The 23143-nt window shown below is 34.3% G+C and overlaps 1 pseudogene; it reads left to right on the forward strand.

The window, feature by feature from the left end:
- The first annotated feature begins 5818 nt into the window (after positions 1–5818).
- The window catches only part of LOC131755652 (mitochondrial inner membrane m-AAA protease component paraplegin pseudogene), a 53250-nt pseudogene continuing 35925 nt past the window's right edge, over positions 5819–23143 (forward strand).

Consider the following 23143-nt stretch of genomic DNA (forward strand, 5'->3'; position numbering starts at 1 on the left):
ACTCATCAAAAAAAAAAAAAAAAAGATGGCAAAAAAATATGTCACAGATGAAGGAGCAAGGTAAAAAAACTACAAAACCAAATAAATGAAGAGGAAACAGTCAATCTACCTGAAAAAGAATTAACAGAAATGATAGTAAAGATGATCCAGAATCTTGGAAATAGAATGGAGGCCCCGATTGAGAAAATACAAGAAATAATAAAGATCTAGAAGAACTAAAGAAAAAACAAACAGAGATGAACAACACAATAACTGAAATGAAAAATCCACTACAAGGAATCAATAACAGAATAACTTAGGCAAAAGAATGAATAAGTGAGCTGGAAGACACAATGGTGGAAACAACTGCCGAGGAACAGAATAAGGAGAACAGAGCAAAAAGAATTAAAGACAATCTCAGAGACCTCTGGGACAACACTAAACGCAACAACATTCAAATTATAGGGGTTCCAGAAGAGGAAGAGAAAAAGAAAGGGTCTGAGAAAATAGTTGAAGAGATTATAGAGGAAAACTTCCTTAACATGGGAAAGAAAATAGTCACCCAAGTCCAGAAAGCACAGAGAGTCCCATACAGAATACACCCAAGGAGAAACACACCAAGACACAAATTAATCAAACTAACAAAAATTAAATTCAAAGAAAAAATGTTAAAAGCAGCAAGGCAAAAACAACAAATAACACAAAGGAAACCCCATAAGGTTATCAGCTGACTTTTCAGCAGAAACTCTGCAGGCCAGAAGGGAGTGGCAGGATATCCTTAAAGTGATGAAAGAGAAAAACCTACAACCAAGATTACTCTAGCCAGCAAGGATCTCGTTCAGATTCCATGGAGAAATCAAAAGCTTTTCAGACAAGCAAAAGCTAAGAGAATTCAGCACCATCAAACCAGCTTTACAACAAATGGTAAAGAAACTTCTTTAGGCAGGAAACACAAGAGAAGAAAAAGGAGTCACAAAAACAAACCCAAAACAATTAAGGAAATGGTAATAAGAACATACATATCGATAATAACATTGAATGTAAATGGATTAAATGCCCCAACCAAAAGACACAGACTGGCTGAATAGATAAAAAATAAGACCCATATATATGCTGTCTACAAGAGACCCACTTCAGACCTAGGGACACATACAGACTGAAAGTGAAGGGATGGAAAAAGATTCCATTTCCATGCAAATGGAAATCAAAAGAAAGCTGGAGTAGCAATACTCGCATCAGACAAACTAGACTTTAAAATAAAGACTGTTATAGGAGATAAGGAAGCACACTACATAATGATCAAGAGGTCAATCCAAGAAGAAGATATAAACAATTATAAATGTTTATGCACCCACATAGGAGCACCTCAATACATAAAGCAAATGCTAACAACCATGAAAGGGGAAATCAACGGTAACACAATAATAGTAGTAACACCTCACTTACACCAAGGGACAGATCATCCAAACAGAAAATAAATAAGGAAACACAAGCTTTAAATGACACAATAGACCAGATAGATTTAATGGATAATTATAGATCATTCCACCCAAAAGGGGTAGAATACACTTTCTTTTCACATGCACACAGAACTTCTCCAGGACAGATCACATCTTGGGTCACAAATCAAGCCTCAGAAACTTTAAGAAAATTGAAATCGTATCAAACATCTTTTCTGACCACAACACTATGAGATTGGAAATCAATTACAGGAAAAACACTGTGAAAAACACAAATATATGGAGGCTAAACAGTGTGCTACTAAATAACCAAGAGGTCACTGAAGAAATCAAAGAAGAAATAAAAACATACATAGAAACAAATGACAATGAAAACACGATGACCCAAACCTATGGGATGCCCCAAAAGCAGTTCTATGAGGGAAGTTTATAGCAATTCAATCTCACCTCAAGAAACAAGAAAAATCTCAAATAAACAATCTAACCCTACACCTAAAGCAATGAGAGAAAGAAGAACAAAGAAAACCCAAAGTCAGTAGAAGGAAAAAAAAAAAAACATAACTATTAGAGCAGATGTAAATGAAACAGAAATGAAGAAAACAATAGCAAAGATCAATAAAACTAAAAGCTGGTTCATTGAGAAGATAAACAAAATTAATAAACCCTTAGACAAACTCATCAATAAAAAAGGGAGAGGATGCAAATCAGGAAAATTAGAAATGAAAAAGGAGAAATCACAACTGACACCACAGAAATACAAAGGATTATAAGAGACTACTACAAACAACTAAATGCCAATAAAATGGACAACCACGAAGGAATGGACAAATTCTTGGAAAGCTACAATTTTCCAAGACAGAACCAGGAAGAATTAGAATATATAAACAGACCTATGACAAGTAAAGAAATTGAAACTTAATTAAAAATCATCCAACAAACAAAAAGTCCAGGACCAGATGGCTTCACAGGTGAATTCTATCAAACATTTAGAGAAGAGCTAACACCATCCTTCTCAAACTCTTCCAAAAAATTGAAGAGGGAGGAACACTCCCAAATTCATTCTGTGAAGCCACCATCACCCTGATACCTAAACCAGAAAAAGGTATCACAAAAAAAGAAAATTATAGAGCAATATCACTGATGAACATAGATGTAAAAATCCTGAACAAAATACTAGCAAACAGAATCCAACAACATATTAAAAGGATCATACACCATGATCAAGTGGGATTTATCCCAGGGATACAAGGATTCTTCAATATACACAAATCAATAAATGTGATCCACCATATTAACAAATTAAGGAATAAAAACCATATGATCATCTCAATAGATGCAGAAAAAGCTTTTGACAAAATTCAACACTGATTTATGATAAAAACTTTCCAGAAAGTGGGCACAGAGGGAACCCACCTCAACATAACAAAGGCCATATATGACAAACCCACAGCAATCATCATACTCAATCGTGAAAAACTGAAAGCATTTCCAATAAGATCAGGAACAAGATAAGGATGTCCACTCTCACCACTATTATTTAACATAGTTTTGGAAATCCTAGCCATGGCAATCAGAGAAGAACAAGAAATAAAAAGAATACAAATTGGAAAAGAAGAAGTAAAACTGTCACTGTTGGCAGATGACATGATACTATACATAGAAAATCCTAAAGATGCCAGCAGAAAACTGCTAGAACTAATCAACAAATCTGGTAAGGTTGCAGGACACAAAGTTGATGCACAGAAATCTCTGGCATTCCTATATACTAACAATGAAAAATCAGAAATAGAAATTAAGGAAACACTCCCATTTACCACTGCAACAAAAAGAATAAAATACCTAGGAGTAAACCTACCTAAGGAGGCAAAAACTTGTACTCTGAAAACTATAAAACACTGATGAAACCAAGCAAAGATGACATAAACAGATGGAGAAATATACCATGCTCTTGGATTGGAAGAATCAATATTTTGAAAATGACTACTACCCAAAGCAATCTACAGATTCAATGCAATCCCTATCAAATTACCAATGGCATTCTTCACAGAATTAGAACAAAAAAATTTACAATTCATATGGAAACACAAAATATCCTGAATAGCCAAAGCAATCTTGAGAAAGAAATAGAACTGGAGGAATCAGGCTCCCCAAGTTCAAACTATACTACAGAGCTACAGTAATCAACACAATATGGTACTAGCACAAAAAGAGAAATATAGATCAATGGTACAGGATAGAAAGCCCAGAGATAAACGCATGCACAAATGGCCACTAATTTACAACAGAGGAGGCAAGAATATACAATGGAGAAAAGACAGCCTCTTCAATGAGTGGTGCTAGGAAAACTGGACAGCTACATGTAAAAGAATGAAATTAGAACAACTTTCTAACACCATACACAAAAATAAACTCAAAATTGATTACAGACCTAAATGTAAGACCAGACACTATATAACTCTTAGAGGAAAACATAGGAAAAACACTCTGACATAAACCACAGCAAGATCTTTCTTGACCCACCTCCTAGAGTAATGAAAATAAAAACAAAAATAAACAAGTGGGACCTAATGAAACTTAAAAGCTTTTGCACAGCAAAGGAAACCATAAACAAGATGAAAAGACAACCCTCAGAATGGGAGAAAATATTTGCAAATAAAACAACGGACAAAGGCTTAATGTCCAAAATATACAAGCAGCTCATGGAGTTCAATATCAAAAAAACAAACAATCCAATTAAAAAATGGGCAGAAGACCTAAATATACATTTCACCAAAGAAGACATACAGATGGCAAAGAGGCACATGTAAGGATGCTCAACATAACCAATTATTAGAGAAATGCAAATCAAAACTGCAATGAGGTATCACCTCACACCAGTCAGAATGGCCATCATCAAAAAAGCTACAAACCATAAATGCTAAAAGGGGTGTAGTGAAAAGGGAAACCTAGTGCACTGTTGGTGGGAATGTAAATTGATACAACCACTATGGACAACGGTGTGGAGGTTCCTTAAGAAACTAAAAACAGAACTACCATACGACCCAGTAATCCCACTACTGGGCATATACCCTGAGAAAACCATAATTCAAAAATAGACATGTGGCACAATGTTCACTTCAGCACTATTTACAATATCCAGGACATGGAAGCAACCTAAATGTCCATCAAGAGATGAATGGATAAAGAAGATGTGGCACATTATATACAATGGAGTATTACTCAGCCATAAAAAGAACGAAATTGAGTTATTTCTGGTGAGGTGGATGGACCTAGAGTCTGTCATAGAGAGTGAAGTAAGTCAGAAAGAGAAAAGCAAATACCATATGCTAACACATATATATGAATCTAAAAAAAAAAAAAAGGGGGGGGGGCTTCCCTGGTGGCACAGTGGTTGAGAATCTGCCTGCCGATGCAGGGGACATGGGTTCATGCCCTGGTCCGGGAAGATCCCACATGCCGCGGAGCGGCTGGGCCCGTGAGCCATGGCCGCTGAGCCTGCGCGTCTGGAGCCTGTGCTCCGCAACGGGAGAGGCCACAACAGTGAGAGGCCTGAATCCCGGAAAAAAAAAAAAAAAAAAAAAAAGGTACTGATGAACCTAGTGGCAGAGCAGGAATAAAGACGTAGACATAGAGAATGGATTTGAGGACATGGGGAGGAGGGGGAAGATGGGGTGAAGTGAGAGTAGCATCAACACATATACACTACCAAATGTAAAACAGCTAGTGGGAAGCAGCCGCATAGCACAGCGAGATCAGCTCAGTGCTTTGCCACAACCTAGAGGGGTGGGATAGGGAGGGTGGGAGGGAGGCTCAAGAAGGAGGGGGTATGGGGATGTATGTGTGCGTGTGGCTGATTCACTCTGTTGTGTGACAGAGGCTAGTGCAGTATTGTGCAGTGATACTCCAATAAAGATCTATTTTTTAAAAAATCAGCTGACACACACACACACACACACACACACACACACAAAATAGTGATCACTTCAAGATAGTACACATAGATGCTCTCTACCAGTGATATAAAAATGGAGATCTCAAACTGGAATTCAATAACTTATTTTTTAAATTAACTGTAAACTCTTTAAAATAAACATATGATATATATATAAACATGTAAGTATATAAGATATATGTCATACATATTGATGAGAGTATTAATAAATGAGTGTACACTCTATAAATGGGATGAATGAGGATGTTACAGTTAGATGTGCAGTGTTTGAATATAGGTACTTTCCCTCTCTATATATAAAGTAAAAAATAGGATAACCATAGTAGCTACTTCATAAAACTACTGTGATCAATAAATGGGATAATACATTTAAAGTAGTAAGAACAATGCTTAGCCTATAGGAGGTCCTAGATCAATGTTATATAACATGATCATCATTCCCACCACCACATCCGTCATCACCATCATCACCATCATCATCTTCACCACCAAGTACAACAGGTGATTTCCGTCTCTATATTTGCCTTTGGATACCAAGTAGTTCCACTGGACATAAGGCAAACTTACTAGGCAAATAACCCTTTTCTGTCATGTGGAGGCCAAATGGTATCATGCTCCATTGCACTGATTTCACAGTGATTCAAAGAGAAGACTGTTAGGAGAATGCTGAGTCATCTCTTGGCACATGGTAGTACTGAAGAGTCATTCCCACTCTACCATTATCGGATTAGAAACAGTAAGAATAGAAATTTATTTCTAGTCTTTGGTCTATGTGTATTTCTATATTATTAACATTAAAACAGTAAAATTTAACCCTGAAATCAATGAGAAATGTTTCACTTTAAAGGGTGAACTATCTAACACATGAGTATAAGAAATATTTCAACAATAGAAGGAAGATCACTTGTCTGTCTGTCCTCATAACTGACTGGTTGATAAAAGCATTGGATTGTCAATGGATCTTAAATTCTCTAAGCCATAATTTTTTTCTGGCAAAGTGAATGAGTTTATCTTAGAAGTCTCATGAGGCTCTAACAGTTGGTGATTCAATACATTACACAGAAATTATATCATCTTAATGTGAGCCATAAATATACATACTGCTTTTTGATCAATGTGGATATAAACAACGTTTAGTGGAATAAACATCAAAATAAAAATTAGAAAGAACAAAACTGTGCACGCAGTAAGGACAATCTCAAAGACATATCTGTCTACAATTTAAGGAGCTTACTATCATGGACTTAGGTAAATTGTGTTTTTTTTCTAATTCCATAATAATAAAAGATGACATACCTGAGCTACTGTGATTCTGAATCCTATCTATGACCAGAAAAGCTACACATAAGCGTGTGTAATGTACATCCAACTCCCTTAAGAGACTTCAGATACTAGGTTAATTAAAGTAAACATTATTCTATTTTTACTTTATAAATGCTTAATGTACTATTGAATCTTAATAAATATTTAATAATAGGAACCAACAGAGTGACAAAGTCATTTTCCCTTTATAGATACAGTGTTTTAACTGAAGTAAAGGAACTTTATCTATAAAGGCCAAATGTTCTATAACTAGAGTATTCAGAACCCAGCATTTAAATGGAGCAATATTTTTTGAAACCAGTACCTCTGTTGAAATAATATGGTAGATTAACACAAAACAATCTGTTGAGCTATGATGTGACATTTTTCAATAAAATACATAAAACGCTTTTAAAAATTGCCCAGAATAGATTTAATCCATTTCTTTTATTTAATTTTAGTTCCAACTAAACTTTCTATTTCTCACTCCAGGAAAATTCCTTCAAAGCTATTCTTGGTTAGAACTAATAAAACTGACAGGTATATGTGCTTCTAGGTAGGACTGCAAATATATATATGTAGCTACAAAAAAATCTGTGCAGTCTTTAAAGTTTGTATTATGAGGAAGAAGAACTGAAGACAAAATTAGATTTGCTTTTGACAGTGAGTTTCAAGCTTTCTATGGAAAAATAAAGTGATTTTTTCTTTCTTTTTCTTTTGAATGAATTTTATCCAAAACACCCCCTTCTTGTAAAATCTCTTCCCTAGCTCTCCTAGTTAGCTGGGAATACATAAAGTGAATTTGAGGTATAAGCCATGGTTTGGGTTGCTTTTTGCATACTATGTGTACTGTGAAGTAGAAAAAGTTCCTTTATGGACCGAGCAAGGAAAGAAGAAACATGTGTGTGAAAAAGAAAATGTGTCATCTTCCTTGGTCCTGCACCCTTGTATTTTCCTAATAGACTTTCCTCCTTTTCTCAATGTATGTTTCGATTTCTTGAAACTTAAGGTTTTTGAATGACAAATTTTATAATACAAAAATTTCTAGAGACTAAATAAATATGTAGGAAAATGGATAAGGCTAATTATTGAATTTATTTCTTTCAACTAAAACTGTAAACTCTCCTAAGTAGAAAGTATATAAATATCTTGAGATCTTTTTTTGAAGAAGTATAGTAATTTCAAGGACATACTATCCAAATGGTGGGTTAAGACAATTGATTTGTTTCATGCTATTACCAGAGTTTATAAATATTTGTTCACAGTGAGATTTATTCAGAATTGGTTGAGGTTGTCAGATGGACATTAGATGAAAAATTTAAGCTATGCTCAGATGGACTGAATATAAATAAAGAAGTAGGTTTAATTTTCAGATTATCTTTGATATCACTTAGCTATCTAAATATCATTTAGAAGTTTTTTTTTTTTAATTCAATGTTTTGGAAAATGCAAAAGTGTTTCAATTCAAAGCACTATAGAGAATTTTATCACAGGATTAAGATCTGCTGTGATTCTGTGTTTAGAATATCAGAAAAAAGCTTAATTTCAACATTGCTTTCTCCAAGGTATAACCTCCAATTAGGTATAAAAATGACTTATTGTGTCACTGCTGTTTTTAAAGTACTTAATCCTGATGCTTACTCCCTACTTCAAAGATGGGACACCTGCTCAATTCAGAAAAGCCTGTTCTAGACAATGCATATGACTGAATGACATCAAGTGTGACCCCTGGTCTGTTGCCTTGGGATAAATTATTGTTGGTTCAGTAGATTACACTCATTCATTTTTACACTTCAACACAGAAGAGCATGTATTTTATAGGGTATTACAGTTACTTAAATGTCTTAGGAAATGTCTCTATACATAACCATGTGATCAATATGAACAAACTTAAAAATGATTTCATCTCTTTTTGTTGTTGTTAATATTGTGCCTATATCTTTGCACATGTTAAAGCGATTAAACAAGAAGTCATTAGACTGAGGTGGCACTAATGCCTTGGTGGCCTATATAAGCAAATCGAAACCCTTGCCAGGTCAATTCTGTAAGTGCATTCATATCTCAGAAAAAAAAAAAAAAAATTAAGAACCACCAATCACAAACAGCAAACGAGGCTTTCCCAAATAAGGCAATGACTTAAGCTACAGCCAATCAACGTCCTCGCTGTGCTTCCGGGTCTGCCTTGCCTTATGAAAGCATTTCCCCTAACTCCAGTCGGCAGAGCACTACTAGTCACTTTTGATTTGGTCACGGCAGGATTAAAATCTATCTAATCAAGTAAACTCTTGAAAATTCGAATCTAGCTCAGTTTATCTTTCAACATAGAGAAACATTATAAGAGAGGAAATGGTTTGGACCAAATTGTAGATACGCTTTTCACAGCCAATGCATTCAACACTGGGTGAAAAACACACATGTGGAGTACAAAGAGCATATTTATTGGACCCAAAAGACTAAACTAACATTTTATCAGATATAATTCTAGATAATTTGAACTTTGGCTAACAGCATACAGGTAAGAAACCCGTCTAACCAGTTCTGCTATTTTCTAGATAGGACCCAAAAGACTAAACTAACATTTTATCAGATATAATTCTAGATAATTTGAACTTTAGCTAACAGCATACAGGTAAGAAACCCGTCTAACCAGTTCTGCTATTTTCTAGATAAGGGCAAAAATTCCAATTTTTTTTAAAATCTATTTTTTAGATAAATTCCAAATTCTAAAATCCCCTTTGCCACTGTAGTCAGAGAAGATACTGATGATGTTACACAAAAAGCATCCTGTTTTTTTTCTTGTTACTCTCTAAGGCAGGATTAAGAATGTAAGTTTAGGTTTAAACCCCAGATTAGATTCAATCATGAATTTATTAATCCAGCAATAAAGAGTTAACATTAGATTCTTCAATATACACAAATCAATCAACCTGATACACCATATCAACAAACTGAAGGAGAAAAACCATATGATCATCTCAATAGATGCAGAGACAGCTTTTGACAAAATTCAACACCCATTTATGATAAAAACCCTGCAGAAAGTAGGCATAGAGGGAACTTTCCTCAACATAATAAAGGCCATATATGACAAACCCACAGCCAACATCGTCCTCAATGGTGAAAAACTGAAACCATTTCCAATAAGATCAGGAACAAGACAAGGTTGCCCGCTCTCACCACTCTTACTCAACATAGTTTTGGAAGTTCTAGCCACAGCAATCAGAAAAAAAAAGAAATAACAAGAATCCAAATAGGAAAAGAAGAAGCAAAGCTGTCACTGTTTGCAGATGACACGATACTATACGTAGAAAATCCTAAGGATGCTACCAGAAAACTACTAGAGCTAATCAATGAATTTGGTAAAGCAGCAGGATACAAAATTAATGCACAGAAATCTCTGGCATTCTTATACAGTAACGATGAAAAATCTGAGAATGAAATTAAGAAAACACTCCCATTTACCATTGCAACAAAAAGAATAAAATATCTAGGAATAAACCTACCTAAGGAGACAAAAGACTTGTATGCAGAAAACTATAAGACACTGATGAAAGAAATTAAAGATGATACAAATAGGTGGAGAAATATACCATGTTCTTGGATTGGAAGAACCAACATTGTGAAAATGACTCTTCTACCCAAAGCAATCTACAGATTCAATGCAATCCCTATCACACTACAACTGGCATTTTTTACAGAACTAGAACAAAAAATTTCACAATTTGTATGGAAACACAAAAGACCCCGAATAGCCAAAGCAATCTTGAGAACGAAAAATGGAGCTGGAGGAATCAGGCTCCGTGACTTCAGACTCTACTACAAGGCTACAGTAACCAAGACAGTATGGTACTGGCACAAAAACAGAAATATAGATCAATGGAACAGGATAGAAAGCCCAGAGATAAAGCCACACACATATGGTCACCTTATCTTTGATAAAGGAGGGAAGGATATACAGTGGAGAAAAGAGAGCCTCTTCAATAAGTGGTGCTGGGAAAACTGGACAGCTACATGTAAAAGTATGAAATTAGAACACTCCCTAACACCACACACAAAAATAAACTCAAAATGGGTTAAAGACCTAAATGTAAGGCCAGACACTATCAAACTCTTAGAGGAAAACATAGGCAGAACACTCTATGACATAAATCACAGCAAGATCCTTTTTGACCCATCTCCTAGAGAAATGGAAATAAAAATAAAAATAAACAAATGGGACTTAATGAAACTTAAAAGCTCTTGCACAGCAAAGGATACGGTAAACAAGACCAAAAGACAGCCCTCGGAATGGGAGAAAATATTTGCAAATGAAGCAACTGACAAAGGATTAATATCCAAAATTTATAAGCAACTCATGCAGCTCAATAACAAAAAGACAAACAACCCAATCCCAAAATGGGCAGAAGAACTAAATAGACATTTCTCCAAAGAAGATATACAGATTGCCAACAAACACATGCAAGAATGCTCAACATCATTAATCATTAGAGAAATGCAAATCAAAACTACAATGAGATATCATCTCACCCCGGTCAGATTGGCCATCATCAAAAACTCTAGAAACAATAAATGCTGGAGAGGGTGTGGAGAAAAGGGAACCCTCTTGCACTGTTGGTGGGAATGTAAATTGATACAGCCACTATGGAGAACAGTATGGATGTTCCTTAAAAGACTACAAATCGAACTACCGTACGACCCTGCAATCCCACTACTGGGCATATACCCTGAGAAAACCATAATTCAGAAAGAGTCATGTACCATAATGTTCATTGCAGCTCTATTTATGATAGCCAGGACATGGAAGCAACCTAAGTGTCCATCAACAGATAAATGGATAAAGAAGATGTGGCACATATATACAATGGAATATTACTCAGCCATAAAAAGAAATGAAAACTGAGTTATTTGTAATGAGGTGGTTAGACTTGGAGTCTGTCATACAGAGTGAAGTAAGTCAGAAGGAGAAAAACAAATACCATATGCTAACACATATATATGGAATCTAAGAAAAATAAATGTCATGAAGTGATTAGTGATAGGACGGGAATAAAACACAGACCTACTAGAGCATGGACTTGAGGATATGGGGAGGGGGAAGGGTAAGCTGTGACGAAGTGAGAGAGTGGCAGGGACATATACACACCACCAAATGTAAATTATATAGCTAGTGGGAAGCTGCCACATAGCACAGGGAGATCACCTCTGTGCTTTGTGACCACCTAGAGGGGTGGGATAGGGAAGGTGGGAGGGAGGGAGATGCAAGAGGAAGAGATATGGGAACATATGTATATGTATAACTAATTCACTTTGTTGTAAAGGAAAAACTAACACACTATTGTAAAACAGTTATACTCCAATAAAGATGTTAAAAAAATAAAAATAAATAGTAAACATTAAAGATATCACTCTCATTTTGATGAAGAAAGCATAGTATAGATGGAACAATATGTTGATTTCAGATGAAAAAAAGAGAACTGTAGAGTCCTGGGTGAAGAAACATAAGCGATTCTGGTGTGGCAGATATAATTTTATTTTCCTCAAACCAATTCATTTTTCCACTCATCACACAAGAGTATACTACCAGTTACCTCTTGCTGCTAAGTGTGACTTTGCTCTGGCCACAGGAATATGACATTTTAAGCCTGGTTTTTGAAATGTCCTCTATTCTCTTGCATATATTGGCCTCAGTCCTCAGGGGTGAATTCAAAGAGTTACAATATGACAAAGCCATACAGTGGAAGAAGTCTGGATACTTGTATCATTATACAGATTCTGTGGATTTCAAGAATCAGGTGAGCTGAAACTCTGCATGCCTTTCATTCTTTCCCTTTCCAAGCAGGGGATTTCATTCCAGTTATTTTTTTCCCCTGTTCCATCCTTGTATATTTAGGGTGTGTGTGTGAATGCACATGCATGCAATAATTTGTCTATAATTATTCATGTCACTTTTCAGGAAAGAACTATCTGGACTTGATGAGAAAAACTGTGCATAAACTGGAGATTCTGGATTTGATCTGTGGAGACTGAATGATGAAGTTCTGTGTTGTCATTCTTAGGGCAAAAGTGAGGGCATTCTATGTATAAAAAGAAAGTTGAAATGTAACATTTGGAAAAAGGGATGGAGGAGATGCCTCAGAGAGTCACTTGACCTTCATTAAACTATGAAATTAGAAATTGTTTTAAGACACTGAGATTTGGGGTTTTTTTATTAGAGAAAATATGAATTGTCCCTCTTAACACACACAAAAATACTGATGGCAGTATTTTAAAAATGGTGTTTAGAGCAAAATAACCCTTTTGAAATGTATGGCTGAAAAACATATAATTATTGTAAACTTTGAATATTTAGAGACTTAGAATTCTCTGTGCATAGTAATATGGATACTAATTAAAGGGTATGGTCAGCCAAGAACATGATAATGTGGACATGAATAGTGTGAATCAGGCACAAGAGGATCAGTAATAGAAGAGAAATTCAAAACAAAAGAGAACAGAGTTAGTGCAGGGTTTTAAAATGTCATAGTTAGGAGGAAATTAAAAATTAGTATTTGAACCCCCATAGCCTATCATTTAGATTTTTGTGCATATGGGATTGATTTACTAATAAAATATTCATCTAGGTCCTACCACCATCTTAAAGTTTTTTGTCTTAATTTATAGAAAATTTATATCCATTGTATGACTCCCATTGATTTCTCCCTTAACATTTTCATTAACCTCCTCATTAAGAAGCATTCCTAATATTATTAATTGTTATTTGGTAGACCACATCTGACAAGTGCAGTAGGGATAACATTGCCAAATCGGGCAAACAAGTTGAAAACAACACTGTGCATGGTCTAACCTAAGAAAGAGTACTGTTCACTGTGCATTACACTCTAGGAAGTTTAAATATTATTAAGGGAAAAAATATGTCTTAGTGTAGAATCATTATCATAATTCCATCTGTTATCATTATTTTTAAAAGTGTTATGGGAATAACACTTGATCAGGTACGCCTTAGAATTAAGTATATAAATCGTTTTCTTATAGGTACATTTCTCAATTACCTGCTTTGTATTGTTTCTTTCAGTGAAACACCAAAAATGCCTAAGTAATCTTGAGACGAATAGTTTGTTCCTATATAATATACTCATCAAGAGGAAGTAAAATACAGATGCAAATAAAATCTTATACTCCTTCTACTCTTTCTTTTCTAGCAGCATCAGTGGTTCTGATAATGATCTGCTCTATTTTTCTTCATGATAATAACAATCTTTGACATTGTCTCATCCACAAACTCACATTATTATCCAGGCTGCATGCTCTAAATATGTTACCAAGCCTTCCTTTGGAGCATCTGGAACACCCTGGTTTTATTGTCTAAGAAATACACAAAAGCAGAACATACAAAGCTACACACAATATTGGAACTGAGGTCAGTATCACTGGGCTAATATGTCAGTGGAAAGTGGGAAGCTAATTCAGGGTTCTGTTCCTTCCATCTCTATAGACAAGCCATTCCTTAGAGTTGTGAATCTTTGCTTTGTTTCCATATGTTTGTTGTGGGAATAGAGTGGGGGTAGTTCATTGTAATTATCTTTAGAGGACAAGGAAAACAGAAAATTAAGCTAAATATTAAAGTAATTAAGGACAAAATCATTGCTTTCAATTCTGAGGTCATTCTTTCTATGTAATTTGAACAGTTTATAGACAAAATCGCCTAACTGAAAATGCAGCTTTGTATATTTTGATTCCTCATTTGATTCACAGTGACCAAATTTTCATTCTTTGGAGCCAAGGAATTTGTGTCCACCACCATAATTTGTGAGGTGTAAAACTGAGGCATGCTTTTAATTTGCATTCTTATATTTGCTCAAGCAACGTAACGTCCTCCAAAGATGTTATTATTCATTCCTTATCATTTTGTCTTTTATGCACGGGAGTCAAATGCTCAATGGAGGAAAAACTTCCATGAAGTCAAAGTCTTTACCAATTATTTTGTTATCATATTGGTCTTAATAATGGTTTTACTGGAAGACAATTCTGGACTTCTCAAGAAATAGAATTTTTAAAATTTTAAACTTGGAATAGCATAATTTTATTGCAAGATTTGTTTTTTCAACTGGCCTAAGGGTTAGAGGAAAATGGAAAAATGAGTTTCTGACTGTTGGTGATTTAATGTACCATCTGTTTGAAGGAAAAATATTCACAGTATTTTAAAGCCTTCTTTGAAACCTCTATTTAATAGCTACTACACAAATATCTGTCGATCTAATTCACATAAAGTAACTTCTATGAGGGTAGGAACAGGGTTTTTGTGGCTCACTGTCTATTTCCAATAAGGAAATTAATGGCACAAAATAGACTCTTGATAAATAAATGCTATTTAACTTTTAACTAGTTGGATGGACAAAATGAAAGAGCAATGGGCTCAAGTTTTATAAATTCAGAACTGTATAATACCTTTCACAAACTTGTCATATAAAACACACCTTCTTCAGCCATCAATTTCCTTACTTATAAATGAGGGATTCTACTGTTCAGTTTCTATGACAGCTTTTGCTCCAAAGAAGTTCGATCTAGCTTCATTCCAAGATTCCCACTTTCAACAATGTGTGGCTGACAAAGATATGAGTCCCCAGGCCTCATTCACAGCCGCCACCTCCCACATTGTTAGAGATAATCTTCCTCTCCTTCTCTCGCTCTAATCCCTTTCAGTGACCTTAGGTGTTTGGTATCAACAGAGTGTTTTAACAGGCTCATCTCTACGCCAGCCACAGAAGTCATAGAGGAAGTTGGACTGATGATTATTCTCTCTCCCTGGATCCTTAAGGGAGTTATTAAAATAGTACTTGTGTTGAAAAGGGAAACTTTTTTTCAAATTAGGCAGACTAAGCAAATAGAACAGAAGTGAAACAGGGTACTTTAGGGATATGAGCCAAAAACTTACATAGGCTTCCTGAAGATAAAGTGCATTTTCTGCCTCAAGATAAGAAGCATATTCTTCCAAATAACCTGGAGTTTACTGATCCACAGTTCAGGCCCAGGTTAAATTTTTTTCCCATGGAAAGCGTTTATATAAACTACCCTTATAACAACCTAATGTCCTGTTCCTTACGCCATTACACTTAAATGAAATATTTAGTTACTAAGACATAACTCATGCTAAGGTGGTTAATTTTACTACATTGTACATGATGCAAGCATGTAAATTATGTTTAAAAAACAATAATATTTTATTCTCATTTGGTTGATAATTACACATAGGATGATACCCCAAAAAGTAAGAGTGCACACTCTCTGAAATTAAATTCTTACAATGTTTAAACATTTATTTTTTTCTTTATATGCATTACAACAGCTGATTTCTAAAATCTGACAAATAAAATGAAAATTTACCATGAATGAACCCCTGTCCTAGTCTCCCTTTGCTGATGCTTCTTTAATTTCTTGATGACTTGATATTTTCGTCACAAAACATAATAGATTCATTTAGGAAAAACAGAATTATGGGGTCAAGATGATGTGCATTCCATCCAAGTTGAAAACTGAAAAACACATCTTTGATTCTCACTTGATAATCATTAAATTGATTAAATAAACAACAACAAAACTTCCTTCGTAAAAACTATTTTATTTTAAAATTTCTAATATTAAATTTAGCTCTTCAAGACCTTTCAAAATTTCTTGGACCCTCCCAAATTTTATTTGGCTTATTAGGGATATTTTGGCTTTATCCCTTTAGACTTTTTTTTTCCACTTCCTGTGTGCTTTTTTTAAAAAAATTTTTATTGGAGTATAGTTGATTTACAATGTTGTGTTAATTTCAGATGTACAAGCAAAATGAATAAGTTATACATATACACATATCCACTCTTTTTCAGATTCTTTTCCCATATAGGTCATTACAGAGTACTGAGTAGAGTTCTCTGTGCTATAAAGTAGGTTCTTATTAGTTATCCATTTTATATATAGTAGTGTGTACATGTCAACCCCAATCTCCCAATTTATCCCTCCCCCACATTTTCCTCGATAACCATAAGTTTGTTTTCTACATCTGTGACTCTATTTCTGTTTTGTAAATAAGTTCACTTGTATTCTTTTTTTTTTTAGATTCCACATGTAAGTTGAATGAAATTTGTCTTTCTCTGTCTGACTTACTTCACTCAGTATGACATCTCTAGGTCCATCCATATTGCTGCAAATGGCATTATTTCCCTTTAGACTGTTAATAACAATGTCAGGTAAGGTTGCAACTCTGAATTAGGAGACTAGAATCATAAGTTATAATCCCAACTCTACCAAATGATATTTGTCTTACTACTTGTTTTCATCTTTTCATTATAAAATTATGGGTTGCGACTACATCTCTAAGGCCTTCTTTGATCTCCAATTAACAAAAAGAAAGCAAATTATACATTTTGTGGATTTATTATGCTTCAGATCCTTTGCTAGGACAGGGGAAACTTAGCACAAAGATGAAATGATCTTTTTTTTTTTCCCCAAATAGCCTTTGGAATCAATTGGGAAGGATATAGTTGAGTGTAGACTGAACATGGGAGTAGTCAACCATCTCCAGATAACAATGGATTTCAGAGAGCAGCCTTGAAGAAGAGACAAACCTCACAGGAGTCTTTTTATACCCTCCTGTTCTTCAATTGCTCCTCTTTTTACTGTGATTACTCTTGCTCACCCATTATACTCTAGCAATCTCTTTCTCACCTTCCCCACCACAATTACCTGAACACACTAAGCTTATTCCTGCCTCCAGGCCTTTTTATTTTCTCTTCCTGCTGACTGGCTTGCTCTTCTACTGGCTCCTTTTAAAAGGACATATTTACATTTTAATCAAAGTCTTATATATATATACATATACATATATATACACACACACACACACACACCCCTAATTTATAACTTGAAATGTATTAAAATGCTTATAATAAAGAAAACAAAGACCTGCCTTCAGAGGCAATTCACTTCAACTTTATAAGTTTCTTCTGGTTTATATCTATGTGTAACAACAAAGAAATTGGAGTTAAGGAAATATTCCATTTTATGAAAATCAACAAAAGAATGTATGAGAGGAAACAGACAGGATCCAGCAAGAGACTTGGCTCCTACAAGTGCCAAGAGTATGTCTAGTTACTCAGAAAAATATGTGGTCACCAATTCCAGATTGAGGACTCTTAGATAAGTAACATGGAGCCTGAGAACCTTTTCACCTGGGTGATTTTAATTAGCAATAAAACCACACAAAGCACCTATTTTTTACCTAGAAAATTAACTGAATCATTCTTTAAGTAAGTTCTAGTAAATGAAGCTATAATAATTTACCTTTTATGAAAATAGAGAAACAAACTTACAAAGTTAATATCATACCATAAAACTAACTCAATAATGTACTTCAATGATTGTTTTCTAAACACCAGGAAATAGATTCTCCCAGAGAACTTCAAATTATTAATCTAATTATAAACTGTATCTACTAAATATAATTTATAGAGAAAAATCACAAAGATCTCTCTCCTTTTCTAAAGCAACAGTACTATGTTTTGCATTATTCATTTTCCCATTTTTTGTTTTATTATTTATAGGTATTTCACAAATATATGGTGTATTTTATTAGTCTATCACTTTCCATAATAACAATTTTTGTCTAGCCAAGTAGACTGTAAATTCTTTGGGAGTATGGAAAAGTTCAATTTTCTTTCCCCACAGAGTAACTTGCTTAGATTTTGTATCACAATAGGTGTTTTTATTTATAGAAGAAAAAGAGGTCATAAAGGAAAATACACTTGGTTATTTTGAGTAGTTCACTCAACTAAACCAAGTTTTTCATAATCATTGAAATATATTAAAACGCGAACAATTTGTACCATTAATCAATCATTCCATTCATAATAACAGTAAAAGCATTCATTTTCCCCTAGAGTAGAACTCTTCCTTCTTCAACAGATGTAAGTGAACATCTAACTGGAACTGTACTTGAAAAAGTCATACCATTCCGCTATCAGCAAATACACAATCTGATTAGTTCTGACACCAAGACCTTTCTAGTAATCTAAAATATGATGCCTCATGCAAGTTACTGTTTAACAATCACACAGAATGTTAAGTAGCAAAAAGAAGATTAGTGTTTTTGGATACCAGCAGTATATCATCAGCAATATTTCTGACAAATAAAAGTCATTAGTTTGCTAACATTTTTAATGAAATCATGATTAATAAATGCATCTCAAAGGTCTACATCAAAGTCAAGGCATTTGGGTGATAAATGTAAACATGCAGAATTTGCTTTGCCAAAAGCTGTGTGTTTCACTTACACAGCTCCAGTGATTGATATGTCCATTATTCTAATACATAATTTATCTCATCAAGGGGGACAATTCATTATGTGCATAGTATAACCAGGGAGTTCTAAACACCAAAACCTTTAGGAGACTTAACAGGTTGCCTAGGTACTCAAATTATTTTTTAATTATAAAGTGGAGACTTGAAAAATAATTAACAAAAATAGCATTTATCAAAACAAGACAAAACCTCAAATGTTATAGTTTTAATTTACTTGAGAGCATTTGACACATTCTTTCCCCAGGTAACATTTCTATTGCCCTCTCTGTTTTCATTCCTTATGAGATGTCTATCTGTTGTTAAACTTAAATCAATAAGAAATGGGATGGTGTCCCAATCCCTGTCAAATAAAAATTCTGTGGCTGTATTGCTTAAACTAGAAATAGCAGTATGTACCATTCTACTTCAAAGCTCATTGAATTAAATTATAGATTATGGCATTCCTCTCTCTATTTAAAACATGAGACGTGGAATAGTATAGCACGTTGGGTTTCCAATCATTCATTCTTTGATGCAGTCATCTGCAAAACTCAAATCTACTGCCATATTTTGATGTAATCTAGAACTCAAAAAATGAATTGAACAGATCCTATGAATATCTTATAAGGAAAAATACATGCTTTTGTTGAAGATAAAAACTGTGGTGATAGATGGGATATTCCTCTGAGTTTTTGATGTGTACTTGATTTTAAGAAAGCTAAGAATTTGAATATAACCTTCAGATAAACACAGAAGGCAGTATTACAGAAATGCCTTTACATTTTAAGACATAAAGTGGGAACAGATGACTGAACATACTGATTAGTTGATAGTATCAAATTTTATGTCTCCACAGCTCACAATCACTTAACTGCACTTTCTTCATTCTCATCAGCAGAATCATAAAAAAATCCAACATTTAAAATTGTGTTTTTTTTAATTAGCGGAAATGCACTTAAGGATATCCAGTTCCAAATTACAACTTTACAACTATATTTTAAAATTAAATTAATCTATTTCAACTTGATCTACAGAAATGATGTACCCATTTAAAGGATCAAATGTTTCACATTGTTTTCTTAAGGATATTATAAAAATTAAGTAATTGAAAGAGAATATATTTATTTGATAACAGTGTCTATTTTAAGTAAGGAAAGCTGTCAGAAATTACATCAGGAGACATAACTTTGCAGGTTTATATTCACAAGATTATGTTTTTGATCTTTTGAGTGTCACTATAATCAAAACACCATAATCAAGAAACAGTCACAACATTAAAGACATTCTTTATCAACTCCTAAAATAGCTGTATTGATATATCCTGCTCCCCAAACTTTTTAATCGACTTTTATTCTGCATTCACTAAATTTAGTGGCTATTTTGACATAGAGAGATATAGAATCAAAGCATTTTGGAGGCTTCTAAAACTGATTTATAAATCCTATCTTCAGTCCCCAATTTTGAATTTTAGTTTGGTAAAGTGATTGCCATTATAACTGCATTACTTTACACCCCAAATAGATCATTTAACTCACTATTTGGATAGGGATTATCAATGGGGTGAAAGAAAAGTCTAAATATTTCAAATATTTTAGTTCAGTATATCTTATTTGCATCTATAAATATTTATTTAGTGTTTCAGTTCATAGAATTAGTATCTCTCCTGCTCTTCTGGCTCAACCACCTGTGCCTTCTTTCAGGCCTGTAGCACGAGAGCACTTGCTTTTGAGAGGAGCTATTTGATACCTCACACAGGTATTTGTCAGCTGTGTCTCTAAATGATTACGTAAACCATTTCAAGGTGTGAGAGAAAAGGACTTGTCTCACCTACAGCTTTGCCCATAATGTTACGAACTGAAGTTTGTGTCGCCCCAAAATTCATATGTTGAAAATCGAATCCCAGTGTGATGGTATTTGGAGGTGGGGCCTTTAGAAGATAATTAGATCATGAGGGTGGAACCCTCATGAATGGGATTAGTGTCCTCATAAGAAGAGGCCAGAGAGCTAGCTTGCTTTCTTCCATGTGAAGACACAGCAATAAGATGGTTGCCGGCAACCAGGAAGAGTTCTCACCAGACACTGAATCAGCCTGTACCTTGATCTTGGAATTCCCAGCCTGCAGTACTGTGAAAAATAAATTTCTGTTGTTGATAAGCCACCCACTTTATGGTATCTTATTATAGCAGCAATAATATCTGCTGAATTTTAAACAAGATACAGTCAATTTGCTATCGTTAAAATTTGTCTTTAAAAGTGTTCTATTCATTTATATTTATTAATATTTATTTTAATTTTAAAAAATACATTTGCCTTTTTAATCAACATATGCTTTCAATTTGAATCAATCACACTATTTAAGTGATCAAATATTTCTGAATGGATCAAAGACGTGTATGTCATCAAAGACGGTGAAGTAGAGTGGGAAAGTGCATGGAGGCATCAGATCCCTAGGTTAAAATTTCATCTTGCTCTCCACTGAGGAGCCTTGAGTAATGACCTACTCTCTCTAAACTCCAGTGTCCCATAGAATCAGAGGTTAATTTTACAATCTCATCTCTAAGATAACTTATGAAATGGCTGATGATCCATTGAAGTAATGGATCTGTATCCAAAATTCATAGGATATTTGTCTTTACTTTCTAAAAGAACTATAATACAATTTTGAAAATAAATAGAACAGATTAAAGACTAGAAATAGTTCCTTCTCTAAAGTTACTGTGCTAACAATAATCAGAAAGCAAAGAGGACACTTGATAAGAGAATCTTATTGATTTTTTTCCCCCAATTATGCTAGGCAGATTCTGTTTATCCACTCTCTTAAATGGATATGAATATGAATTCCCAGAGGTATTTTTAACAAGATTTTAGGGAAAGGTTTCCATCTCACTGCACTAACAGGATTTGCATGTAGTTGACAGCTGCAGCACATAAATTAAATAAAATTTTATTGATGTGCTAAAAACATGCCATTTACACAAAATATAGCAAAGCCAACGTTTATTTTAGATGAAACAGAAAACAAGAAACATTTGCCCTGAACCAAATGTTAGTGTTTGCTAGCAAAATACTTGTTTATTTGATTTTGTTTTATTTTTGTATGTGTGCTTTGCAAAAGCAACAAGCAAATGAATTAAATGTGAAATTTTAGTCATTATGAAATAGTTGCTCCTATATGTCTCTAAAGTAGATTACTTGGATAAATAGTTTAAAAGTTAAAGCAGGAAACGAAACAGAAAATGACAAGACCTGAGTACTAGTTCTCAGTCTGTTATTAATTAACTGTATTTCTTATGTGAATTGAATGCTTACTTTCTTCACTGTTGGGTTCCTTATTGTTAAAAATAAGGTTTTCAAAGTCCTCTGCTAACTATAAAATTCTATAGTACCATCATAATTTAAAACTGAACAGAATCATACTGCCAAGGAAGAATAATTTACATCGGAAATAGCTTAACACAGGGAGCATCTTGTTCACAAAATGTTCATGTATTTGTTGCCATCTCCCATTTGCTTTTCAGCAATTTAGTCAAACATGATTCATGCACTTATCTAAAATGTTATCATCAGCACATTTTATAAAGCAAAACAAAACAACAACAGCAACACCCAGAAGCATTCTTTGATGAACTGCTCATGAAAGCAAATCAGAAGTCCACATTTCAAATCCAGAAGACCCATAGTATCATGTACTTCACACATTGAATGAAGCTCTTTCACAAAATCAGCTCAGTAGGCTTTCAAATTGCTAAGGAAATTTCTTCAGTTAATCCAGGAACAGCATATGGCTACAGGCCAACAGAAAATGCATTTCCAAAAACAAGGGGAAAAAAAGTCTTGATATTGGCCATTGTTATGCAATAAAATCAAAGGCCAGCTTTCAGCACATCAAGAACTGAGGATGTGATGGTAAAAGCAGTAAGCTTTGCCATGAAGTAGCACACACATGAATCAGTGATTGAAGCAGAGGCTATGTTGTTGATAGCTCTTATGCTCTTAGGCTGCTTTGCAAAATACTACAGCTAATGGGGTTGGGAGAGAATGATACAGAGTCAACTGTTTTACCCAGAATGCCAAGGGCCAGATATAGGTAAAGATGAGTTGGAAAGAAATGTGGCTCATGTGAATTCTCAATTAC

Source organism: Kogia breviceps, chromosome 4, assembly GCF_026419965.1.
Source record: "Kogia breviceps isolate mKogBre1 chromosome 4, mKogBre1 haplotype 1, whole genome shotgun sequence".
NCBI classification, from domain to species: Eukaryota; Metazoa; Chordata; class Mammalia; order Artiodactyla; family Physeteridae; genus Kogia; species Kogia breviceps.